The 5,411-nt window shown below is 40.9% G+C and overlaps 1 non-coding gene across 1 annotated transcript; it reads left to right on the forward strand.

Moving 5' to 3' along the window:
• Positions 1 to 2,965: 2,965 nt before the first annotated feature.
• Positions 2,966 to 3,072, forward strand: LOC112083222. The gene has a single exon (XR_002897515.1). It is a non-coding gene; the product is annotated as a small nucleolar RNA R71 (small nucleolar RNA).
• The last annotated feature ends 2,339 nt before the right edge of the window (positions 3,073 to 5,411 follow it).

Here is a 5,411-nt window from a genome sequence, read left to right on the forward strand (position 1 = left end):
TGTCCCGCAATCCATATCTTACTCCTAGTTACCTTACGTGGGTCATTACTCTTTTTTCTCTATATAAAATACAGACATATGTTAGTACCATTTTTTATTCTCAAGTAATTAATAATATAGATGTTTGAGTAACTGTTTTACCTTTGCGACTGGTGGTGTGAGGAATCTGATTTCTTCTCAGCTCTCTGTACTTGTCACTTATTACCTACAATACAAATCTGAGTCAGTGTACATCTATAAGACATCAGATGTAAACAAGAAAGTAACTTATTAAACATTGCTAACTAACCTTAAAATTTGTGCTACACTTGCTCCTAACCCAAGAGTTCCATATTTGAATGGATGGGATCTTGCTGGGTTTTAAAGCTAATCTATCACCCGCAGTCTTCGCAGCTCTTACTTCTGTCACTAGCCTTTACTTACCAGCCCTCCACACACTTCCCAACTGCTTAATAATAACAGCTTTCTGCCACTCTTCATGCACGTTAAACCTCCCCTGCATCAAAATTTGCAGAGGTCAAACATGTTTACAATTTCATATGTAGTTTTTCAGAGAAACTAAAATTCAAATTAAATATACCTTAATTTGCTCCCACATTGTGTCTCTTGTCACTGCATCAAGTTTTCTCCAATCAGGAAGTGTAACCGGAACGTGTTCCCTCACAAGAGGACCGAGAAAAGATGATAATGTTACTGAACCAGGTCCAACATGATCACCACAGTCAGTGAATGTAACTTCATCCTTTTCTTGAGGATTTTCAGCCACCTTACGCATCTTAGTTGGTCCTCTTCTCTTTTTTTCTTTCGCTACATCATCAGTGTTACCATTGCTAACTCCATCTTGTTCCATATTGACAGCTTCTTCTTCATTTCCATTATGTTCCTGTCCAGTATTCAAACCATATTCTGCTTCCTTCTCAGAAACTTCTATCTCAGGAGCTTCATGATTAGACTCTTTCTCTGAAACAGCTTTCGCAGGAATTTCTTTCTTAGAAACTTCATCTCCGGACTCCTCATTATCATCATCTTCCCCATTCGAAGCTGACAAGCTAATAGGTTGCGGTGGAGCATCTTCTACCTCTTCACATGGCACTTTCTTTTTTCTACCACCATTTCTTTTCTTAGTACCAGTTTTTCCTTTCTTTACCTTTAGTGTTGTTGCAGGTGTGGCCTCCAGGCCTTGATTACGTCGACTACGACGGGAACCAACTTGTCCTCCTCCTCTTGTCTTTGCCATATCTGAATAAACGAAATGAAACTCAGATTCAAAACCCCGAAAATCAAAATCCAACATGATGAAACTCAGATTCAAAACCCCAAAAATCAAAATCCAAGATGCATGTTTCAATCCTTTGCAAATAGATAACAACTCAAACTCAACATGCATTCTAAAAGACCAAAATCGATAAACAATGAAGCTTCAATTCGAGTGAGAACAAACCTTTTTTCATTCGATCCACAATGAAGCTTCGATTCGATTCGATGGTATTGAAGCTTCGATTCGATTCGAGTATTGAATCTTTGATTCGATTTGATTCGATTGTCTGAGAAGAGAGAGTGAGAGAAATGAAGACAGAGAGAGAGAGAGAGTTACGGATTGTCTGAGAAGAGAGTCACTTGAGAGATGAATAAAAAAATAAACTTATTTACATTTGGAGATATTTGACAAATACGATAGCGTTTATTTTTTCATCTGCAATGTTAAGGTGCCCGCACTCACCAAATTTAGGCGGCTAAAAGTTTTCATTTTCCCGCGATAGTATCTATAGCGTTTCATAATTATAAACGCTATGAACAATCCCGTCCCCGTCTACAATAGCATGTTTGTCAATAACGCTATCGTATGATGCTATTAATACCCACATTTCTTGTAGTGATAGACAGTCTGTGAACTTGATTCCTGAAATAAAACATTGGAAAACAAAACGTCCCGGGTCATCGGCTTTTGTAAGCCTTTGAAACAGGGAACGTTGACGTACCTTGAATGGTGGCTGCTTGGCATCGACGTCCTTGTAAAGTGGAATAAAGATTGGGGTTTCTTCATCCTTTCCATCGGTTCTGGCTTCTTCTCCGGGCAGCGTGGTTATGGCATTGCAAAATCTCTTAGGGTTATCTTCATCTCTTCCGGGAAGAGCTCCATTCTGTCTCTTCATAGAGTCGGCTGTTTGGGAAACTTGGACGTCTAGCTTTTTGACGTGCGAAGATAAAGCTTCAAACTTCCCGTTCAGGTCATTGTACATGCAGTCAACTTTCACGTTCATGTCTTTAGCTGCTTTCTCGTTTGTCGTAACAAGCTTTTGGATGGACTGTTCAAGTCTTCCGATTCGCGAAGCTAGCTGGTTCGTTGTGACTCCTTGCTGTTGTACAAATTCATTGTTAAAACCCGTACCTTGATAGTTATATGGCTGTCGCGGCTGATAAGCTCCTGTCCCTCCGAAATTTCCACCTTGGAACTTGTTTTGGAAGGATCTCTGCTGAGGTGGGTAGTGCTGATCTTAAGGATTCTCCACATTCGGATTGCGGTAAGAGAGACTGTTGTAGTTTGCATTCCGAAAGTTGTTGTTGAAACCATTATTGAAACGATTCGGATATGGTGCCTGTGATCTTACATAGTTCACTTCTTCTTCTTGAAAGGCTGGATTAATGTGATCGATATCACAAGGTCCTTCGCCTTCTGCGCCATTGTTGGTCTCACAAGCATGGATTGGGCGATTGTTGCTTTTCAAAAAGCTGGCTCATCATGTTCTTCAACTCGGTTATCTCCTTGTTGTCTGTTTCAGTTTGCTTTGTCGAGCGATCGTACTCTGGCCAATCTTTGCTATTGGCTTGAGCCAAATTTTCGATGAGGGCTCTTCCTTGTGCTATCGTCTTTTGTCCAAAATCTCCATTGCTAGCTGTATCAAGCGAAAGTTTTTATTTTGGTTCCAAACCTCTGTAAAATGTGCTCAGCAGGCTTGATCCGGGAGATCCATGGTGAGGGAAGTCACGTTCATACTCCTTAAAACGCTCCCAGGTTTCATAGAAAGGTTCAGTCGGTCCTTGCTGGAAGCTTGAGATCTTGGTTCTCAGCAAGTTCAACCTTGACTTAGTATATAAGTGGTTCAGGAAGGCAGTTTTACATTTAGTGATCGATCCTGCAGGCAAAGATTTCAACCAACGGTGAGCTTTATCTGCTAATGAAAAAGGGAACAACTTACACTTTAAATAGTCTGCGGGAACTTGGTTTGTCCCCATCATGCTGCAGATTCCTTCAAAGAGCTCGATATGGTCCATTGGATGTTCAGAAGGAACTCCATGGAATTGGTTTTATTTCACCAAAGAGATGATTTGAGGCTTGACTTCAAACTCATTCCTGTTCGGGAATGGTACTTGAATTGCGGATCGGTTCTGAAAATTCTGAGTAGGTGCATCGAAATCAGCTATGCGATGGTTCCTGGCTTGTCTTCGGTGTTAATTTCCTTGCTGAACAGGGCGGTTAATGTGTTCATTCGGCTCCATCTCCTGGTTGTTACCATCGTCTGCATTGATAGGTGCATCAAGGTCTTCGCGTTCTTCTCTCTCTCGGTTTTGAGGATTTCTTGGAGGAATTTAATTCTCTTCTCCATCTTGTCGAGCATGATCACCTTCTCTGTGATTGTTTTCTTCATTTTCACCATGTTCGGATCCATCCTGGTCCATGTTTAAAGTTCGGTTAACAGGATCTACAGGCTGGTCGTCGTCGGCCATTCCTTGCGTTCGTCTAAGTCTTCGAAGTTCTCTTTCGTGTCTGTCTATCTCGTCTAGAATTGGAATGTTTTCTACAGGTCTGCGCCTGGTATTCATGCAATTCAGAGAAAAACAAAAGAAGGGAAAGATAATTCAGCAACTTTAAGAAAGAACTAGAGATCAGATGTCTAGAACAGAAATTAGAACAAGAAAAATAACAAAGGCAGCGAAACAAATCCCCGGCAAGTGCGCCAAAAACTTGATGTGTCTACTGCGTGAGGGAATAAGTTTTACCCTTAATAAAAACAAATGAAAGCCGCAAGTGCACAGCTAATCAATTGTAGTACTTAGGGATCGAATCCACAGAGATTTGTGTGCATGGTATTCTTATATGGTTTCTAACTTTATGTCTAGACTAGATTGGTTTTAGAGGTTGGTTGTTTGTCACGGATTAAACTAAAACTAAAAAAAGCAAATAAATATATCCTAAAGAACAAGTAGAAAATCGAATGAAAGGCAAATGAAGCAAGCAGAATATCGAATTAAAGCAAGTAAAATGCAGATCTAAATGAGCAAGTAAAAGTCGATTGGTTTGTAAACTATGGCTAAAAACGCTGAGCTTTTGGGAACTCTACAGGGATCATAATCGGTTTCAACACAAGGGATTATAGATTGGGATTGAGTACGGCGGTATGACTACGTCACTGTCGTAGTCATAACCAACTGTTTCTCGCAACCCTGACCAGTAGGTTTCCACTCTGACCCTGGAAGGGAGAGAACGCAAGAGCTGCACAGGACTCGTCAGTACTCACGATTTCACCGCAGGTAGGTTTCCACTCCTGCGGAAAAATCGCCTGTTTCATTCTAGGTTGGATACTTAATGAAAACTTTCGCAACACTAACCATCTAGATCAGATACGAGGTGATCAATCAAGCATACATGCAATAAGGACGAGAATAAACAGAGAACAATGTTAAATCCCAGATCTATAAACCTAGATGTCTTAATCGATTATGAGAGCCCTTTTCAGAACCCTAAACCCAACTCGGGATCTAGTCAGACATGGCTGAGGTCGACATCATCATTGGTTTTAATAAAAGCAATCAAAAACAGTAAAGAAAAGAGATGAAAGAAAATGTCTCTATTGATGAACTCAGAGTTGTACAATCTTCTCTAAAAATCGCATAAAACGGCTGAATAAAAAGGGTTTTTGTAAAAGTATGAAGGTGATGCCTAAAAACGACCTAAATGACAAGTATTTATAGTCTTCAATACTCCATGGTCTCCAGGGTTCCGGAATTGAGGCAGAGAAATGACTTTGGGCTTCAGAAATATAGGCTTTTAATCGGAGTTGGCCGGCTACGGTCAGGAGTAACGTGGCCATGGGAAATAGAGGCTTAGCCGCGGTCGTACAGCTCGTGACCGCGATGGATGGGTCGGTGGCCGCAGTCGTGTGACTTGCTGGCCGCCTTCGAGTGTCTCCGGGGCAAATGGAATATCTTGAGATCCAACCGTTGGAATGTTTCCAAACCAAGTGCATTTAAAAGCTGGTTGATTCTTCTATACGTTGTCCAATTTTTAAGGTGATCAGACGGTGAGAAGGTCTACATCTCTCCATGAGAGTTCTGACGGTCTGCATTTATCCAAAAGAGTATTTTGTTCCAATTTGTGCCTCTTTATCCCAAATTACCTGAAAATTCTTTTA

This window comes from Eutrema salsugineum, unplaced genomic scaffold (genome assembly GCF_000478725.1).
Source record: "Eutrema salsugineum unplaced genomic scaffold, Eutsalg1_0 scaffold_7, whole genome shotgun sequence".
Classification (NCBI taxonomy): domain Eukaryota; kingdom Viridiplantae; phylum Streptophyta; class Magnoliopsida; order Brassicales; family Brassicaceae; genus Eutrema; species Eutrema salsugineum.